The 22,638-nt window shown below is 38.2% G+C and overlaps 1 protein-coding gene across 2 annotated transcripts in view; it reads right to left on the reverse strand.

Annotated features, from left to right (window-relative positions):
- dscama (Down syndrome cell adhesion molecule a) overlaps positions 1 to 22,638 on the reverse strand; it is a 129,265-nt gene that overhangs the window by 50,003 nt on the left and 56,624 nt on the right. The gene's annotated exons all lie outside the window — the stretch shown is intronic.

Here is a 22,638-nt window from a genome sequence, read left to right on the forward strand (position 1 = left end):
ATAAATGTTGAACATTCTCTTAAAGCTTTGCAAAGCTTGCAGATTCTCTCCAAAACACACATCTGTTAGACTGACTTTGGCCTGCAGGATCCATAACATGCCCTCTCTTCATTGGCCTCATCTGACCCCTCACTCAGCTTAACTGTCTGATGCAACAAAAAATTCATAAAAACAATAAAGTGAATTATCATATTCACTTTTATGCAACAGAATGATACACGTGCTTAATAACAGTAAGCTGAGCCCCCACAACTAATCAAAGTAATCCTGATAAACCCTTGAATAAAATGCATTGTGTCTCCAAAGGTGGTGTCTGAAACACTGTGTGACACATGAAAGCGACAAACAAAGCATCCCTTGCCTCCAGATGTCATCACAGGAGACAACTAGTATTTTATAACAAATACCAGTCTACACTCATATTCTGTGTATCCATTCTGACTCACTGCAATCACTACCTTACACATTCTAAAAGAAGACAATACAGAAAATCCAATTTCGAAGTCTCTTAGCAAATATTTGCAAGTCAAGTGAGGTACGCAGCTCTGTGTGGTTATAGTCACCAAACATCTGCTACAGCCAATTTAGCTCAGCACAGCTCTGAGGCGCTGTGACAAGCCTGTGTGTTGTGTAGTAGTGTAACACAGCTCGTTATCGTGTAGCTCATCGCTCTCCTCTCTCTTTCCCTCTCTCTTGGGGGAAACTCAGATTCTCTCACTTTCTCTTCCTTTCTCTGCTCCAGCAAAAGTGCAGAGAGCCGGGGATCACAGAGCGCTTTGATAAGGCATGGCTGTGCAGGTTGGATGTGCTAATATCATGCTAATGTTATGCTAATTTGTGTGAAAACATGGAAGTAGAGAGAGGTAGTCAGTGTTTATGAAGAGTGATGTGTGCTGTAGCCGGTGGCTGCCGGGGTATTTCATGTCACAGATGATGGAGGAGCCAATCTGGGACAGGGATCAAATGGGGCTGCCGTACAGTGGGGCATTCTAGCAATATTGGTAGAGATATCATAATACAGACTTTATGGGCTGTTGAATTACTCACATTTAGTCCTTTCATGACAGTTCAACACAGATTAAAGCTGCTACTAGGCCCTTGCACAGTGCATACTAAAATAATGGAAAGAGCTGCGAGTGCAAGCTATGATCCTTGTGTTTTATCTGCAACATCTCAAGAATAAATCACTGATCACTGAAGACATCAAGATGACATTTGGAGAGGAGAGGTAATATGCACCCATACATGCATCTCTGTAATCCTGAATCATATAACCACAGTGACATGCAAGAATATCATCAAACTGGAATGTTATTGGTTGCAAATGCAGTTCCTTTTCAAAGAAGGAAACAATACAGAGAAAGCAGATATCAAGTGAAGACAGAGAGCAGGCTGTCTCTCTTGTCTTTCTTTTCTCCCTTTTCCATCTCCTTCCATGAGCTTTCCCTGAAAGTTGTCTGGCATGAAAAGTTGACAAGGCAGGCTTCTGAACGAGAGGAGCTCTCATTAGAACAGACTGGCTAGCAGTGTGATAAAAGGCCAGGTATGAGAGAGCGACCCCACCTCTATTTCACACGCACACACACACACACACACACACACACACACACACACACACACACGTTTAAATGAGTATTTATATGCCTGTCTCTTGTGAATCAAACTCAAAGAGGGAGAGATTTTTAGCATATCAAAAAATGGAAATATGTCAAGAAAACGATATTTATGATTATTGTCATTTTACTTTTAAATTAATAATTTTATATATACTCAGAAAAAAATATAATATAATATATACATAAGCACACTTTTTAAAACACCTTTTGGGGATCCTTTTCTTCTTTACTTTTTTTTTTGCTTGTTTTCAGGAAATTTTCTTTCTTTTTTAATGCAAATGTTTGAGCCATGTCCTTTGTTTAAGAAATCAAATCAGTTTGCTCTGGTTAACACACAGAGACACAAATCTGCAGTGCTCTATTGTATTTGCATGTCCTTATGAGCTGAAGGCATTTGTGTGGATGCTCCTCCGTGTGTGAACATGTGTGTTTCTTTGAGCGTGTCCATGTTAGTGAGTGTGAATTGGTTTATGCAGCATACTGCTGCATAAAGGAATGGTCAATAATAGTGATTGAAGGCACTCCACTACACTTTCCCTGCTCCTCTGAGCTCCACCAGCTCCATACTAATCCTGCCTGAGAGACCCCCTTCACTCTTCTTGTTCTCTGTGTTAACATGCTAGACATAAGAGCAAGTTTGCACCACACCTGGATGTATTAGCATACATTTCTGAAACTGTGGCTTCACTTCATCCCATCTGGGCTGCTGTACGTCTCCTCTTCCCCTCCTCAGTCTGCCCAGCTGCTTTGGCATCGATGGTGCCACAAACACAAGTCTCTTTCTGTGGATTCACACTCAATAGCTTCAATTAATCCCCATTTAAGTCACACTGAGCCTGCAAGTAGACTCTTTGTTCATTCAAAGTGGGAGACTCAGTGTTTCTATTGTGTTGCATGTGAAACATAATAGATACACTGAGGAAAGCCTGAATCATGTTTGTATTACAAAGATACTGTTAAACCTATCACCAGGGACACTTTGCACTAATGTGGATGTGTTGTCACTGGACACACAGGTTAACGTGTGGCAAGGACTGAGAGGGAAGGATTTCAAGTAATGTTGAACAAAATGACACACAGTGAGAGACAGAAGTTAAGCATTCTGACCTTCACGTGCACGGTGATCGTCTGCCCCAAAACAGCTGAAGCAGTTACTACCCTGGCTGCCTGAGTCATTTCACTATTCTATAATTGAGACGGGAGTGGATGGAAGATATGGAGATAGAACAAGCAGGAGAGAGAGAGAGAGACAGAGACAAAGAAAGATAGAGAGAGAGAGAGAGAGAGAGAGAGAGACAAAGAGATATATATATATATATATATATATTTAGAGAGAGAGAGAGAGAGAGAAATGAAGGATCAAGAGGGAAAGAGCACCTCTGGGATACAACCACTCTCTGTCATCTAAAATGACTTACAAATTAGCTTACAGCTATGTGCTCCCAGTGTAGGGGGGAAAAAACGCAACTTTCATATGCTAATTCAGATCATGGCTAGGCAGAGTAATTATCAAAAAAAAGTCCTGCTGTCTGTCTGACAGCCGTGTGCCTCTGCCTGGGCTTCTCACATCGTCTGCTGTCTGTCTCAGATCAAATCAATGCCGCAAAAGCAGTTACTGTACATTACATGATGTTAAAATATTGTAAAAAACAGGACAATACTTAACCCTTTGAAACCTGAGCAAATTAGCTTTGTTTAAATAATGGGGAAAAAGTAATAATCAACCTAACAAGAAATAGTCCAAAAATTACCAGAAAAATATGTGAAAATGAGCAAAAAAAAAAAAAAAAAAAAAACAAAAAAAAACAAAAAACATAAAGAGACCCTAAAAAAGTGCATATATATATATATATATATATTTATATATATATATATGTATGTATATATGTGTGTGTGTGTGTATATAGTTTTTCATCTTGTAACATAATTTTAAACATATTATTATAAGAATTTAAAATACAGTTTTCTGGGCATTTTTCTTGATTTTTTGCTAATATCTAATAACCCCTCTCAGCTAATTTTCAGGTCATTCTTTGTCACACTTTTTTTTTTTCAATTTGAGGGACATTTCAAGCAAAATTGCTCATAACATTTTCCTCCATGTTTTCAAAATAAATAAACTTTTTTTTTCAATTTGCAGAGGTTTGAAACACTTGAGAAAAATGTCTGCAGCACAAGTAGACTGAGGTCAATCGAGGTATTACCGGGACAAACCAAACACTGACTTGATCCCTGCGTTTATATTTATAGCTCTGCATGAAGCAAAATCCTCAAAGTATATTTTTTTAACAATGTGCTGTTAGAAATGTGGGACAACTGGGGCACACAGCCTCAGATGTACAACAGAGATTCATATCCACTCCTCCAACACCTTTTGCTTAAGAAGAGACTGCTGATTTTCTCTTCTGACCTTGAACACCTCAATCTCCACTCCTCTGACACTAAATAACTTGGAATAGTCTGACCTATCACCACCAACCGTCTGGACGCCATGCACTGGAAACCCATGCAGTCAGCTAAATAATGCAGATAAAAAATGCTTCCTCATCACTCTGCTGCTCTGCTGGCAATGTCCCCACTGTGCAACTGTCTTGGAGTGTATTAGTGAGTGGAGTGTGGTCCCTGGAGACAGCAGGGCCTCCTGTGTCACTGAAACCTTGGGCCTTCAAAGTCACATGGCTTGACAAAAAACAAACAAACAAAAAAACAAAGTTCTTTCATCCATCTTGTACAGTTACACACCAACAACCTAACATCTATAGATATGATTTTCAAAAACCTTGCTGAGGTAGTACACAAATGAGAGGCAGAGAAAGAAGGAGAGAAACGTTGGAGATTCATCTGACGCCGAAGATGTGTTATAGAAGACAGAGTGGTCTGCTGTTGTGACAAAATTAATTCACGGAATTAATATAAAATGTGTGTGTGGTTTTTTTTTTTATCATCTGTAAGCGTAGACATAATGCTGCCATATGCAACAGCATCTTGTTTGTCACTGAGAAAATGTCCCACAGTGACTGGCAGCAGAGCTGCCCGTGTCCTCTCTGAGTAATGATGAGCCCAGGAGGGTCTGTGTTGTAATTAGGCCTGCTCAGAGTTATTGGCAGAGTGAGTCCAGTTTGATCAGGCTTGGATAAGCATCTCTATGGAGAGGGGGATCCCACCAATTTAGAGCCCCTCTAATAAAAATCATTTGTCATTCTTACAGGAGCCACACTGACAGCTGCTTTGGTTGGCATGGCAACACACAGACCACCATTCGCTTACCAAGCAATATTCCCAGTACTGTAAATGGTGGCGAGGTGGAACCACACACATGCTGTCCACTTAGTGTTTCCATTGTTTGACAAATGCACTTAAAATATAATGGGCAGGGATTTTTGAGCCAAATCCTGCTTCTAATACTCACAGGTGTATGTCTCAGCTTCAACCATTATTTTGATTTTGATAATGGATTGTGCCAAAATCTGTGACATTGGAATTTTTGTTGGTTTTCCTTCTTATTCTTCATATATGTTTGTTTGCAGTTTATACTGTCATTCCGATTTTTGGTGATAGCATTTCCCTATCATGATAGCAGTTATAGATACTTCCAGTCAGCTGGGAAAAAAAGGGTGGAGGCCAGCTGAGAGGCAGGGCCTGCTGTTAGCACATTATGAGTTTTTGCAGCATTGTGAGGCTTTAACATAACAGTCATGTTTGAATGAGAGAGCAGATGAATTGAGGACTATGGCTTATTTACATGTGACACATTTCACTTATTTACCTTTTATCCTCGAAGCCATCTTGCTCCTCCTGCTTCTCAGTGAGAAATGATGCTATTTTCAGAGGAAATTACTATTCTTCCTTCTGTAGGCCATAGCCCCATTTTATACATTTAATGCAAATTTCTGTCTAATTTTAAAATCTTAACATATCATGAATGAATATCATCTCATTCATATTTATCACAACATCATTGTACTCATTAATAACATCTCGCAATGTCTTGACCCAAGCATCAACTCAATCAAATAGTGTAAATAAATAATGTTTCTTAATTTATCCCTCTCTTGCACGTTACCTCATTTAAACACGAGCTTCATGTTAAAAAATAGTCACATTATAATGTGAACATTTTTTGTTCTAACAATAAATGATCACATTATAACAAGATAACTATAATATTGTTATTAAAATAAAAGTTTCTTGTTAAACTGAAAAACCTCGTTATAAAAACAAACTTTTCATGTTATGATGTGATACCGGTCCTTTTTTTCCTGGTGTGGCAGTAACACGCTTCAGTAAGAACTTATCTGCTGGCTACAGAGTTGAGTCAGGCTCGAAGGCTGAGATTTTTATTGCCGCTCCTAATCAGCAGCAACATCCCTCTGCTCATTAACTAGACACACAGTAGCCTGAGGCTGAGCCTCATATGTCAACCACAGATAAAGATGTCATCTTCTGCTTGACTGAATAAACCGCTATTAAAACTAGATGCAAATGGACGTTGAACGATATTCAAATCAGGAGGCAATAGGGAAGCTTAAACCCTGAGGCGCTTGGCCTCAATGTTGCCCCACATTTCTCTGTCATGTTAAAAAGAAGACAGATACTAGATACTGTCTGTCTTTAGAGTGATGCTGTACAAGACATCAAATACAAAACATCAAGGAGGTGAAAAAAGCATCAACACTGAAACATAATAGGTATTATGGATGGCAATTGTTAATAAGGTTCAAGGTTGAGCATTTAAAGAGGACAGTCTCAAAGAGTGCTTGAAATGCATTTTGGTTAACCTGGGACACCTGTAATTTTAATATAATATGAGCCACTTTGCAGTATTATAACATGCCCATGTTTGGGAGTAACTAGTTACAGTGATGACAGTAATAAATTACAAAACAAATGTAACTGTAATCTGTTACAGTTACTGAGAAAAATATGTAATTGAATTAATAGTTACTAATCAAAATGTTGGTGACTACATTCATACACTTATGTTTTTAGGTCTTTTCAGCTTATTGCTCTCTTTAAAACACTTATTACAAAAGTAAACAGCAATCAAATGTAACATATTACATTACTTTGATGATTTAATTGAAGATATATGAATTATTGTTTTTAACAGAGTAACTAGTAATCTGCAATCTATTACATTTCAAAAGAAACCTTCCCAAAACTTAACATGCACTGCTATGACTCAATGGCCAGCTTTGTTTAGTATTTTTTGTTTGTTTATAAAGGATGAAAATAGATGCAGCAGAACCAAAGATTTTATCTTTTTTATTCCACTTACTCTCTTTCTTGTTAAAACCCTGCAGACAGTCTAGTTGGAGATTTGGTTGTGGCTAGCAGTGGCTAATGTAGCCTCAACCATCAAACAGAGATAATCAACAGGCTACAGAAATCTGGTAAGTTACCTTCTTTCTAATGCCACACTTCTACTTTACAAAAAAAAGTTCAAACTAGTAGTCTTCAGACTCGAACGACATCACTTGAGACAACTGATCAGATTTCACACAGCACCTTGGCAGACACAACAGGCTTAGTATAGTGTATTCCATCCTGCAGGAGTGTTTTCCAGCATCTGAAGACTATAATATAGTATAATATATATATAAAATATATAGACAGGGAATATATAAAATGGATAGACAGTCTTTGTCAGTGGCTTTGTCCATTTAGACCCATCGCTGCTCTGTTGAGCACACTGTAGGCTGAGTAGACGAAGGATATAAACTCTGTCTCATCAGATATTCAATCAATGGACAGTGTACATATGGAGTTTATTGTACAGGACTTATTTGGCAGACAGTGACATACTATGACAGGATGTCTTTATTCTCCAGCAGACTGTTACGAGGCAGCTGTATGAGCACTTTTTCTACGCGACAAATGTTTGTCAAAACTGAGGAGGGAAATCTCCACCAAAACAGCTTTCAGGTTTGTGCCTGTGTGTTTATATCAGCACTGTGTGTACGGCTGCATGTGTGGCGTAATTAGCCAGTACTGGATTTGAGGTATTAAACCCCTGATGGTGGTGTGTTTACAAAGCTATCATTGGTCTCTCTCTGGCCAACACTAAATGAACTAGTGTTGAGCCTCAGCTGTATAATCATGAATATTCATCTCCCTGTCTGTGAGAACCTCTGTGTGTGTGTGCATGATACACTGGCAGGCATTAAGGAAGCTATTAATATCTATTCAATCACAGTCCGTCACTTTGTCTGGATGATAAGTCAAGCTGACAATTCTACTTCTCGCCAAATCCAAACAACACAGCCTTTGTTTTAGGAGCAAACCAGAGCAGAGGTTATTTCCAGTCCAGAGCAACACAACAGATCTGAGTTATTTGAGTGCAGTGATACCCAATTTGCAACCTGCAGGCCAAATCTGGCCCCTGATAGGATGGCACCTCCAACAATTCTCTATTGCACAATAAAAATAAAGTGATTCACAATGGGAATTGTTTTTGTACTTTTAATATACATAAAGTGCCAGAGTGCATAAACAGCATCAAAATAGAGCTTGTTTATCAAAAAAGTGCCTGTGGAGGATCACCCACACTCCCTGACAGAGGTCCTAGGTAAGACCCAAATGTCTTAAAATCCTAAAATCATGCCAAAATCCTAGAAATGCCCTTAAGTCTGAGAAATGTTCTAAAATCCTAGAAAAGTCCTGAAATTTTAGAAATGTCCTAAGTCCTAAAAATGTTGTTAAATCATAGAAAAGTCCTAAATCCTATAAACATCCTTAAATCCTACAAATATCCTAAAAACCGAGAAACATCCTGAATTCATATAATCTTCTTAAATCCCAGAAACATGCTACGATCCTAAAATCCTAAAAACTTCCTAAAATCCTAGAAATGTCCTAAATTTCTTAAAATCCAACAACTTTATCAAAATCCTAGAAACAGCCTAAAACCTTGAAATTTCCTGAAATCAAAGAATTGTCCTAAAATCCTTGAAATGCCCTAAAGTCTAAGAAATGTCCTAAAATCCCAGGAACATCCTAAAATCAGAGAAACATCCTAAAATCCTAGAAAAGTCCTAAAATCTTAATCTTGGAAGCATCCTAAAATCCTAGAATGCCCTAAAATCCTAGAAACATGTGTGGGGCTGCTGCAACTAGCCCCTAGCCTTCTGTCATTTTCCAGAGGTGGCCCCCAAGCAGAGCAATTTGAGAATCCCTGTTTTATGGATCCCATGTATTCTATTTGTCTTGATGCTTCTTATTTCACTCATGCTTGATGAAAGCTCAAGATTGAAGGAAAAAGAAAAAGCATGGAAACCCTTTGTGCCACCTGAGGAAGAGGAGTATAAACTGTAACCACCCCTGACACAAACTTAGAAATGATATCTGTGCAAACACAAGGGCCATTTTCCTTGCAACGTCATGCGTGTTTTATGCAAATGAATGCACAACTCACGGTGGTTGTTAATTACATTCCCTAAGTGAGAACAAGAAACGCCTTCAAGCCCTCGCTAAACTGTGATAACCTGAGTGTGGAGTTACTCCCACAGCGCCATTCCCCTGAGACCTCATGGCACCACATTTCCGCTTATGGAAAAGGACTTAAATACAGTGCTCATTGGTGTTTCATGTAATTTGCGGTGGCAAGTGGAGCAGGCGATGCCGCTCTGTGAGTAAAGCAGAGGGGGCAAGAGGAGGATTAGATAATCAAACAGTGTGCCACTTTAAATAATCTCTGGCTCCTCTGGGGGAGGTGAGACTTAAAGCCGGAGCCCTTCTGATTTAATTGTCTGATTTCCCTGTCATTACGGTTGAGGGCCTCAGTAATTCAGCCTTATTAAATATTCAGGAGCCACTCTGAGGAGGGGAGGGATGAAGTGAGCGGCAGGAGAAAGATGAAGGTAGAGAGGAGTGAGAGAAACAGAGTGGAAGGAAATTATGAGGCCTGTGTGTGCTGCGTGACAAAAGTTCAGACAGAGATATACTTTGATCCGCGCCGTGGGGAAAGACCTCTTTATTTGGGTTTGGAAGTTAGGCACATGTCCCTGAAAGGCCAAGGCGCCCTGACTCAAAGACGGTGTGCAATTACATGACATCATTAATATGTGCAGCTGTTGGATACAGATATCTAACATGCCAATACATAAAAATGCATTTGGCCAGTAATCCATACTGATAACGATTCATCTACTTTTTTCTGCACCTAATTTTAATGATCATTAAGTCTCCTCTGTAGTGGAAAAGACATCATATTATAAAAATTCTTATGTTGATGGCCCACCAGCTGATGAAGACCTGAAATACAATGCTTTTTGCCAAATTTACTATTCATTCATTGTGCAACATAAGAAAAATACCTTAGCTAATCATTAAAATTGACTGATTTGCTAATACATAAATAAATGAATAAACTTCTGATCATTTCATTTTTGTTAAATGATACATTTAATGTTATTTTTTATTGTATATATGGTGAAATAATTTCATAAGAATTATGGGAGAATTTTTTTCACTGTCTAAAGTCATGCTCAACCAAATGGTTCATTTGCTGTTTTAAGGTAAAGATATGCTAAGATAAAAGGATATAATGTCATTGACTATTTGCTATGTTTTTCTTTCTTTAGAAACTTGATTGTCATTAAATGATACAATTAATTTTATCCATTATATATATGCTGAAATAATTTTGTAGGTATGATTTTTTTTTACCTTCTAAAGCCATGCTCAACCAAGTGGCCAACTGAATTGGCTTTTTATGGTAAATGTAGTGATTCTAAGTTACTTTGCATGAAATAAAGAAAACATTAATACTCAATGTTGTAAGTACCACATATTTCCTGGTATTTAATTAAATATTTCATTAAAAATAATAGACTAGTATGATTTTTCACCATTTCTGTGATGTTTTCAAAGTACTGTAATGGTAACAAAATTTTAAATAAATATGTGGAAATAATAATACTTCTAATTCCATGGTCACAATTTGATATCTGTTGGTATACTAACATTTACAAGCATTATAACAGTAGATGCATTGTAAGTTTGATATTTTTATTTCTGTTTAAGAAATACCATGACGTAACATCTCAACATTTTGAAAGAGAACTATATTAACAAAAAACTATGGGGCCTGTTTAAATTCAATATCTATTTACATATCAAATTTACATTTACAAAATAAAACAAATATATTTCAATTTAAGAGTTATATATGCAATGCAATGTTCTGTAGAATCAAACTTTAACCATGTAAGCGTTTATACCACTGCATACAAAATGTCACTGCCAAACAAGATGTTCTAAAGAAAAAAAATCTATCCATATGTACAAACTATGAATCTACAAATAAGAAGAGAGAAGAAACTAACAATTCAAATGCATGTTTTTGTTTCCTATTTTTAGATGCACAAGCTCTAGACTGAACTGGAGCTTCCTTTGGAGCTGTCCATGGTGCTGAACTGTGCTATAGCGCACCAGACTGGAAACAAACCTCTTCCAACCAAATTTTTCAAAGCTCAGTGGAAAGGAGATACAAAGATAGAGATACAGACTGTTAAATTAAACATTAACGTCATTTAAAGACAAATTTGTAGGCTTCTATTGAAGGGTTTCGCTGTTATTTTAATTACTAATGGAACCAGTATACAATTGAGAAAAGAAGTGCTGACAAGTTAAAACCACTCTGACCTGCTGGGGGTATAAAAGTCTATAAATGAAAAGACTGCAAACCACATTATGGTGATTATGTAGAAGGAAGTGCAGAGACAGAGTGCAGCTCTCTAATGAGTCACCCTGTCTGATCATGGCCCACAGCTACAGCCTCCATCCACAACATTACAAAGGCTACATCTTGACATGACATTTATTCCAGTATTCAGCCAGTAAAACCTTATTTTTCATACAACAAGAGTCAGCGTGTGCCAGTGCAGCCAGATCATTTTTGCTAAACCTCAAATGCAACTCACTCATCCATTATTTCTAATTATTGTCTTATTTCTTCAAGACACATATTTATTACATCATCTTTTTATCTTTTAAATCACTTCTTAAAACTCACTTTTACAGACTTGCTTTTATGTGATCTTATTGTTATTTATTTATTCATCTTTAATCTCTCCTTCTACATTCATTCATTTAGCTGCTTTTATTCTATTTATCCATTGCTTATTCTTCTGATGTCCAGTTCTTACCATCTTTTCATGTTTTAAATGTATATTTACTTGTTCATTTACTTGTTGTCTATCTTCTTATCTTTTTTTTAATCCCCTCTGATGTGATGTCGTCTTCCTATACTACTTCTTACATTATTTTTTATCATCTTTTATAGCTATTATTCTTTAATTTTCTAAAACTGATTAATTCAGCACTGTAACTGCTGTTGGAGATCTGCCTGCTTTATCACTTTTATTCCTTTTTTTGCTTTAATCTTGTTGACCTTTTGTATACACACTTTGTTCTTGCCTCTTAGTTTGACTGTTTTAGCACTTTCTCTGTTCGGTATGTTTATTGATGTTTATCTTACTATTCCCTGAGTTCCTGCCTTTGCTTTGTCTGTCAAAGCACTTTGTTGTTTGCTGTATTGTTTTTAAAGGTGCTATATAAATAATGTTATTATTATTATTATTATCACTGATGCATTCAAGTGTAAGCAACATTATAATGGAGCTGAATAGGGTGGAGCTACTCTGAACTCTTTGATTAAGTCCTAAGTTGTTCACAGACCCTGCACAGCCATGGTCCGCTCCCACAAGTATTTTCACTTATTTTGCCTGATTAGATCTTTTCTAAACACTGTGTGGGTGCAGACTGGGCTTGATTGACATCTGTCTTACTGTCTTTTTTTTTTTTTAAAGAGAATGTATGTCTTAAGCATTCTCATTAGCAGCCTACATGGATTTTCCCTTTTGGGCCTTCCCTTCACCCACGACCGGGACAACTCACTGTGTTCTTTTGCTGTCACATCCTTAGAAATTATAGTCCAATAGGTCAAACACACACAGATCACATCCATATTCACATATAATTGCCATATGACAACAAATACATTTTACCATTTTACAAATAAAATTTATCACATTTGAATTTATTTTAATTATAAAAATAAAAGATAACTTATCCCAGATAGTATCTAAAAAATAATAATAACAAAAAAATCTTGAAGGAATTTTTCCTAAATATTGAACACTTAGTCAACTTTGGGAGCTCTCAGATCATGACATTTTCAGTGTCACGATCTGGTCATGTACAATATGGGATCAATTATTTGTCATATCAAAGAAGAAAAGCCCTTTATTCACAACTAAACATGAAAACATGGATTTTTCCATAACTGTTTATTGATATTATGATTATGAGCTCTCATTCTTGCTTTGAAAGTTTAAATTAAGAGGGACTCAAAAACACAGACAACTAAAATCAAATTTATGTTTGCTTTCACCTGCACTAAAATAATTTAAAAAAAAAAAATAAATCAATTTCGACTATGCCAGTCATTTCTGACTTCCAAAACCTCAAAAGTACAACATATTTTCACTGATAAAACATTAATTATGTTTCCATGCAAAGCTGGAATAAGGATTAGTTGTCTTTGTATGCTTTTTTTCACTAAACTAATAAAGGCCTACCCACCTTTATTACTGAGAAAAAGATGCAAAGACAGAAAGAGCAAGACAAAGAAACAGAGAGGGGAGAGACTAAAGGGCATCTGCATGAACATCAACCTTTAGACTGTCAATACAAACTTACCTGCATAATATGTTTCAGATTTATGGAGATTAAACCTGTAGTTGCAAAACAGCCAATATTCATGAGGATCTGCTGCAACAATATAACTGGATACACATATGCAATGTAATTGTGGTTGCAGATGTAAACTAATAAAGATTTCTTGACAAAAGACACAATATGAATCTTTAAAATCCAGTACTGAAATGTGCTCTGCATAGCACAGAGAAAAGACTGAGGAAGGTTTCGGACAGGCCTGTGAGCAGAGACTCGTCTCTCACCTGGCCTGGCCTTTGACCAACCTCCTCATACAGGTTTCACACTGTGCTGCTGCAACAATTAGACACAGAGTTGTTTAACTGAAACTCTACATCAATTTCTTAGCCCAGCTGGGTTTTTTTGGCCAAACTATGTGGATTTAAAGGAACCTGCGCCTTCATACATTTTCACACTAACATTAACACGTTGAAACCTGAGCAAACTGGCTTAATTTCTTTCAAGAACATGAGAGGAAGGCATGAGCAACAACAATAAAAAAAGACCCAAAAATTAGCAAGAAATAAGTTGAAACAAAAGTTTTACAAAAAATAGAATTGCATTAAAACAATGGAAATGAAAAGAAATATGTAATTCTGATCATTTCCCCTAGAGTTTTTTTCCCTCCTAATTTCCCCCTAGCTTTTTAAGAATGATTTTAAAATCTATTTATTTCTTGCAATTTGTGGAACATTTTTGCAAGTTGCTCGTTGCCTTTTTTCCTATGTTTTTGAAAGAAATCGTACCAATTTGGGGGTTCAAAGGTTTAATACTTGTGAAAGGCGTCTGGAGCAGCAAAAGAAAAGACATGTTGATCCAGATTTCAAAGAGTTTAGATCTGGTGCACATTAGTGTCTAAGGAGGAATGATTTTAAGGGACACTCAGACACTAGTAGACTTTGGAAAAACGAAAGGTAAAGACAGAAATGTTTTCTGTTATTTTTCAATTTGGCCATTTTCACAACACAATGTACAATTCTTGAATGGCAGCTAATAAAAAAAAAAGCCACCAGCGGGATATTGTAAATATTGTACATTGTACAAGAACATAACAAGTATACAATGAAATAAACATTATATTAACAGTCAAAGACAATGACACAAACAGAATGATATCAAATCTTTAAAGACCAATACTGAGCACATCAGCTGACTAATGTTGATGATAACCTGTATATTCACACTAATTTCCTCAGTGCATCTCCAGAGGACAGAATGGAGACACACCCCTCATTTACACCACTACTCCACTACCATGTAATGAAATTCTCATAGTGGCGTCCACCTTCTCTATAATGGCTCAAAATCACAATATAAAATCCTTCCCTTTATATCATAGCTTTTCAATTTCATCTCTCTCCCCTCCCCATCTCCTTCTTTGTCACTGTCCCCTCTGTCTCCTTGCTTTTCATCTCCTGCCTTTTCCTCTGTGTTTCTCTTCCCTCCTTCTGATCTCCCCCCTCTCTCTCCCCACAGAGCATTAGCTTGCAGTGGTCAGGCCGCATGACAGCTGCTCCACCTGAAGAATATCAATCAATGTTGCTGTGGAGACAGAATCAGGCTCCCCTCCTTTTTTTTTCCACCCTTCTTTTCCTCCCATCATCTCAGTGTTGTATATGGCGGCTGATTGGCTCAACATGATCCAGTGTTTGTTTGTTTCTGTCAGATGTGAAAGGATCATCAGGCTCACACAGAGTGTGAATATTTAGATTTTATTTTAGATCTTAAACTGATCTATTACAGCAGGACCCTTTGGCACCTTTTGCTGCTAATTTATTTGAGGTGTGACTAATTGAGTTGTGGATGCAAACCCCACGATGTCTTAGACTATCACTCCAGATGAGGCAGGCAGACAGGCGTGGGATGGAAGTGTCTATCACTGCTAACACATGACAGAAGAGTGAGCGCTCTACAAATGCTACTCAGTATAGACCACACTCAAAGCACTACTTATCACTGTGAAGGACTCCTCACTTTAACCATGCAGCAAAAGTCAGAAAACCAGAACAACAAAAGCAGAAAACTGAATACTGTTTTGGTGGGTTAGGGTTAGGGTTAGGGTTATGTAAATTCTGCAAATGTGTCTATATCTGTCCTCATTTTCAATCGTAACTGAAACATAAAAAGACAGAATTAAACACAGTGGTCCGACCCGTCCGTCCGCTTTGATAATGTCTTTGATAAACCAAATCTACAGGTGTTGTGTCAAAATGTGTTTCCCCATAGTGTGTCCTATCTGTTCATCTAAGTGCCTCTCTCGGTGGTTAGGGTTAAGGACTGCTTACTATTTATGAAGGGGAAAGGAGTGCCGCAAAATGGGTAAGGCACGATAAAAATGTCAGCACGGGGGAGGGACTTGGGTGTTACCACAGCTGTAAAAATAGAAAAACAAAGTTTCCGAAGGTATTGTAAAACAATTTTTAATTAGGACTTGCAGTTTGCATAAGAAATGAGACGTTTGTTTTGGTGATGATTTGTATTGGCTCTAATGTGATCTACATTTGGTGTGAATTAAAAAAAAAAAAAAGTTATTTATGGTGGCAGGAGGATGAGTGATTAGGAACAACATTTATAGCTTTGGGGAGGGTCAAGATGAAAAGAAAATCCCCCCCAGCCAGCCCCCACCTCTGACAATCCCTTGGAGGGTTTGGATCAGGTTTAGGTAACACATATCAATAGGGGAAACAATCTTCAAAACAGTACCGGCATGGAAGCTAACCAATGTCTTGCTGTGGACGGGGCTGCAGAATAATATTTTAGCCACCTAAAAAAATGTATATCAGTTAAAATGTATTTGAATATTGTCTCCTCTTTACCTTCCACAACAGCTGACACAGGCAATAGTAGAGCAGCAGCTCTGCCATTCAGTGAAGTAAAATTAGTGTTGTTGTCAACAGAGTCTGCTGTTTTTACTAGAATGATCCCCATCAGTAAGGGTTGGTTGTTTCACAGCAAGTTAAAGCGGTGAAAATGTTCTAAATATAGCGTACACTTAAATTGATATTAATGAAACTAATCAATTAAGGCAGAGTTTGCTTGCAGTTTGATAACATGATGTGGGTGGTTTTCTACCTGGAAGTTATTGTAAATAAACATTGTGACTGGGTCCATAAATCCCAGTCCCAATTTCCTATATTGAAAATAGGTGATTGCATCACCTAGCAACAATTCCTGGACAGCCAAACTGTCAGGAGACTAATAACATTATTCCCTCTAATTGCTCCAATCTACCCATATAGCACACACTCCCACTTTGAGCCACTCCTCACACACGGCCTCAGCCTGCTGCTCTACATAATACCAAGCAGTGAAACGACTCCCCACAGACCCGTCGTCAGTGGCACTAGTGCCAGGCCCGCCAGCGGAGGGTTAAGTAAATATTGGGCAAAGCAGCTGCTCTCAAAGTACCATCGTCTGCCTGAATTCCTGCATGGTCCCAGACTGGCATAAATCACACACAGCAATTAGTGCCACACTGTCCCCCTGCCCTCATTAAACAGCCCTGCCTGCTGATGATGCCCATAAACAGCAGACACCAGCCTGCATGGCTTGAAGAAGGAGGGACAGATAGAGAAATGGACACTCAGGAGGAGGATCACTGTTTAATGGAATGAATTGAATTTTAGGACAAGTATTTTCAACCAGTACCGCTGTATATTATTCAGTCTGTGGTACATTGCTATAACATGACGTTATGCTGCCTCGCTGTTGCATATAATCTCCGATCACAAAAAGGGGGGACATAGTGGTCTAGTAACAGCCAAAAAAAACAGGGTCTGTGTCAAATGTAAAGCTGGAGAGACGTGAACATGGGTGGCATGGGTGTGACGTTTTGACAAAATGTATATCTGTGGGCAACTGCTAACAATTAGCGGGTAATTGAAAGGAAAAGAAAAAAACAGCGGTCATAAATGTCCGCAAATTGGGAAAACATGAGATTCAGGAGCTCCTTGCAGTCCAAGATCATATAGCAGAGGTAAAGGTAAGGTAAATGATTATTGTTGTTATGATATGTTATTGTTTCGGAAGTTCTGCCGATGCATGTGTTATATGTCACACTAGCGGCCAAGGCTGTTGTCACGCCAGTCATGCCTCTTTATATCACACACTGGAGCGGAATGATGCCACCTTTGTTTGCAAAGGTGGTTTAAACAAGGGACTCTCCCTGTTAAATCAGCCTAAGACACACATCAGCAGGTGCAGCTGGGACTCTAAATAGATAATTTTCAATGAAACTGTATATTTTTACTGTGTCACACCAGAAAACTATTTAATTGATGTGATTTGTATCAGCATTGACAAATAATGTCGTCCTGCTGACAGGTTACTCAGATAATTAAGCTTTATATATTTATCATTCTTGAGGGCAGTTATTATGCTGTTTCATTTGGGAGACTTGTTGGAATGGGACTAAGTAGAGGCTGCATGGCCTGCATCATTCCACACACACCAAATAAGTTTACATTATTCAAGCTGTGATGGACTTCTGACTTTGAATGAAACAAAGAAACAAGTCCTGCTTTCACTCTCATGATCAGCAGTTCAGTGTGATCCCAAACAAACACCCAAATCCTGCAGAAAGTATAAAAACACGCATTATAAGAATGTTTCCTCTATGTTTATTTATTCATTTATTTGACCTCTAATCTAAATTAAATAAAACAGTGATCAGCTGTACAACAAAATCAATGAATAAAGCTCTCAGCTTGGCAGAGCTAGTACATAGATCACAGACAGTGTGCCCTGCTATTCTTATTTATCTTATATGAATAAAACAGCATAAGCCAATGGTAGTCTAATTTATGATGCATTCTTTGACAAGTGATAATCAATGATCACTGAGCTGATTTTTATAATTCATCAACTGTGATGCCCATGATCTAAAATACCCAATTAAACCTTCAATGTAATAGCCGAGAACTACTCATGAAAGGACAAAAGCAGCATCTGGTGAGAGGAGAAATAGCCATCAGCACCCCTATTACCATATTGCTCTAAATTACCGCAATCACCGGGGGGGCATTTAACATGCCACCACCCAGTGGAAAAGAAAGTCCCACAAATACTGACAGAACCAACGAAACTGATTTACATTCTTTTCTCTTTGTGATTGTGCTACCAGTTGCTGTGTGTCCACGGTGATGAGGAGGTAATGAGAGTGTAATTGAGCATTGGACATTAGGCACATTTAGAGACAAAGAGAAGATCATAGACAGACACACAGACAGAGACAGACAGACAGACAGACAGACAGCCAGACAGACAGACAAACAGACAGAGACAGACAGACAGACAGACAGAGACAGATGGGCAGACAGACAGACAGAGACAGAGACAGAAAGACAGAGACAGACAGGGAGAGCACGCAGTTGCTGAATGACATGTCTAAGGGATGACGCTGTATGGGCAGACTCTCCAACAACAACACCTGAGTGCCACTCACAGATGACAAGATGGGGGGGTGTATTAAGGACGTGGGAGGATTGATGTGGAGGAGGGGGGATGGGGAAATGTGGCTGGGGCAGGTGGAGGATGCTGGTTAGCTGTGGTACCACTGGTGCTGTAAATGTAAGAAAAAGATTCTTGGACCATTTGGTTTGTAGAAATGTGATCTCCTGGTATTCTTATTCACTATTCTCTTTTATTTCATGTCTTTACTTCCTCCTGTTTGCTTTTTCCCTCAGTCTTTTCCTCTGCCTTTTCTGCTCTGCGGTGCATGCATAGATAAGAACTGTAGAAAGACAGACAATTGCACAACTTTTTTTTCCTGAAATATGCCTCCCTCCAATTTCCCTTCTATCTGTCTCTGACAGACTGAAACACATTCTCCTGTTTAGGTGCATTGTGAGAGGGAGAAAGACAACGAGAGAGAGAGAGAGAGAGAGAGAGAGAGAGAGAGAGAGAGAGAGAGAGAAATAGAGAGAGAGAGGTGAGCTGGTTACTGTGGCAACCAGGAGAGTGACTCTTAGGCATGGGCTTATGCATGGGGGTTGGGGGCTGGAGGTGGGGGATAGAGTTGTGGGGGAGAGGAGGTGGAGCGAGGAGAGTGCTAGTGAGGGGATGTAGTAGAGGGAGGGAGGCTGGTAGTGGTGGGGGGCGGGGGTGGAGGAGGTAGAGTGCAGGAGGCAGATCAGAGGGAGGTGTCAGTGGGTTACTGCGCACAGAGCGATTCACCCTCTTTTTCTACCCTGGCAGAAGAAAGGAAGGAAGAAACAAAAGGAGCTGTCTTTTGAATGGTCGCTGTGCTGGATTGGACTGTCAGCGCTTCCTCCTAACAACCTCACTTAGCTGGCTGCTCCCACTGCCAGACACTTCCTTGGTCTATGTCTTTCTTTTTCTCTCTGTTTCTCTTTCACAACACTGCACGCTTGAGTCTAATGAAGATGATTCTGGGATTGAAATGTACCTCTTATAAAGGTTAATTGTTGGTAATCGACTGCTGGATTTGAGCCTTAAAATTAAATTAAAAAATATAAATTTTATAAATTATTATAATTTAATTTATATAAATTAAATTAAAAATATATGTCACACTAACATGTATATATGCACATGCAACTAAATGTATTTCTTATTTGATTAATCTGCTGATTACTCTCTAGAATAATCGATTAAATATTGAAAAATACCTTTCACATTTTCCCAGAACCCAAACTAGCATCATGGAATGTTTTGTTTTGTCCATCCAATAGTCCAAAATACAGAGACATTCAACTTACTATAATGTTAAGACAAGGAGCACATGCTCACATAAAAGAGTGGAGCCTTGAAATGTTTCGCATTTTTGCTTGACAAACGACATAATCCATTTTTTCCTCTTACAAATCAAAGATATTTTCATTTAAATTATCAATCAATTATATGCGCCATTGCTCAATTCACACATGCAGGGAGTGTTGCCACCTGTCTTGCTCTAACAGGTAGAACTAGCAGCTCACTTTGACTTTTACTGTTATACCATATGTCACATGTGACCACAGTGGCTGCAGTTCAACAACAGTGACACACCCTGGCTTTAGACTAAGACTGTGTCATTTTTGTTGAACAGCAGCCACTGTTGCCATGAGTGGCAACTGTGGGGAAAAAGTAAGTAGTAAGTATAACAACATCAGGTAACACCTACAAAAGTAGAGAAAAATTAAAATGTTACCAGACTGGCTCACTAATGTCACCTACACAGAATTATCTACCTAAACTTTGCCAAGGTTTTTTTTTTTTGTTGTTGTATTTGTTCATTTTACTTTTTAAGAAGAAAGTAAATTTATAGTAATAGTCTGGGTCAAAATGTGGGTAATTCAAACTTTCATTTTATGCAGATGACACTGTCATATATTGTGCTGGTTCATCCATCATAAAACTGTGGCCAAATGTAGATTGTCCAGATTCGACTATCACAACTAAAGCTGGTTTTAAATGTGAAAAAACGCATATTATGTATTTCCCTAATGCTAAGAAAACACTCCTGATATTATTAATGCTCATGGAAAGAAGTTAGAAGTTGTCTCTTACTACAAAATCGATTGATGGCTTGATGACTCCTTTTCTTTTTAACCTCAGGTTGACAATCTTTTTAAAAGCTGAGGCTGAAGTTTGGGTTTCATTACAGAAATAAGTCCTGTTTCTTTGTTGAGGTCAAAAAAAAAAAAAGACTGGCTGCTGCTACACTTTCACCTGTTCTGGATCATGGTGATCTGTTGTACATGAATACATCACTTGCATCATAGTGCACTGAGATTTGTTACAAATTGTAAAGTTCCCATTCATCACTGTATGTTTTATTCCAGGACTTATAGCCATCTTTGACCTTTCGTATGCTCAGTCACTGGTAATTGTTCACTTATAAAGCCTTACAAATAAACTTCCTTCTTACATTTGCAATTTGATTGAAAAGAGATCTGACTGTAGCCACCGTCTGGATCTCAATACTTAGTCTTCTTGGCTGTTCCTCGTGCCTGGGCTGAGCTGGGGAAGAAAGCTTTATGTGCTCTGCTCCCCTCTCTTGGAATAGACTCCAAAAATATTTTAAACTAAGAGAACTGGTCACTCTGCCTGAATTAAAGGCTCTCAAAAGTACAAGGGTGAATGACTCAGTTGGTACTTGTCAGTGCACATAAGTATTTTTAACATTTCTACATGTTACTGTATATTTTATATGTTTTTATTATTGTTATCATTGTTTGTAACTTTTTCTTATGCTGCTGTCATGGCTAGGTCTCTCTTAAAAGAGATTGTTGATCTCAGTGGGACTTACTTGGTTAAATATGGCTTAAATAAATAAAAAATAAGATTTAAAAAATGTGTTTCTTTTGAAGTTTCATAGTGTCACTTTAATTCATTTTAATAGTTAATTTTTAAAATAGTTGTAATAATCTTTAATATATTATATATTTTATATATATTGTATATACAAATATTTAACTATTTTACCATACACAACTAATCATTGCAGCTCTTACGTCAATAATCTGTTTGAATCTGGTTGCATTTGCATGCAGAATAATTTGAATGTCACAGATTTTGCTCCATCTGTCATGTCAACTTGCCATTTTTGCTTAGACGAGGCAATTAACCTTTAACTCTTTCCAGAGGTGTTATGACTTTACTGGCCTGTTGTGAAGACAAGAGGAGAATAATAGTAAATACCCTCTGACCTTCTGACAGGAGCCCACAGAGAAGCAGACTGCCAGAGACAAACAGAGCCATGGGGTGGGTGTAATGAATATGCTGCCCCCTATGGTGGGGATGACCTTATAAACAACAACAAACTGTCACTATGGCCAGGCCTGCTGGGAGCTGCCCTCTGTGCAAGGGCAAATGGCCTGCAATTCACTGGACAGGACTGCCAAGGCTCACGGAAGAGACTGCTATTTGATGTTGTAACACAGGACAAGCTGGGCTACATGGCTTTTTGGTACACTTGTTTAATCAATCAGTCAATCTCAGTGAGAAATGACACATTTACATGCATCCCTTCACCACATGAGCTCTGTTTTAGATGTTGCACACATCAGTCATTATTCCTTTTCAAACACAGTGTATTACAGCGAGGATGGCACATCATGAGTTATTTGTTGTTTAACCCAGGTAGATCATCAAAAGTCTCATGGTTGCTGTTGTGGTAAACGTGCTTCTACTGTGTCATGTAACGCTAAGTGACTGCTTTTATTATACAAGACAAGCTACGCCTGCAATCGCTGTGATCTCAGCCAGACGTTCTGCATCTAACAGCAGAGAAGAGACATCCTCATGTTTCAAGGGGGACTTTCATGTCACCATGAAGGAGACAGGGAAGAGCGGGGGTGAA

The sequence above is a fragment of the Plectropomus leopardus genome, chromosome 15 (genome assembly GCF_026936395.1).
Source record: "Plectropomus leopardus strain MGB_pleo_1.0 chromosome 15, ASM2693639v1, whole genome shotgun sequence".
Taxonomy (NCBI): Eukaryota; Metazoa; Chordata; class Actinopteri; order Perciformes; family Serranidae; genus Plectropomus; species Plectropomus leopardus.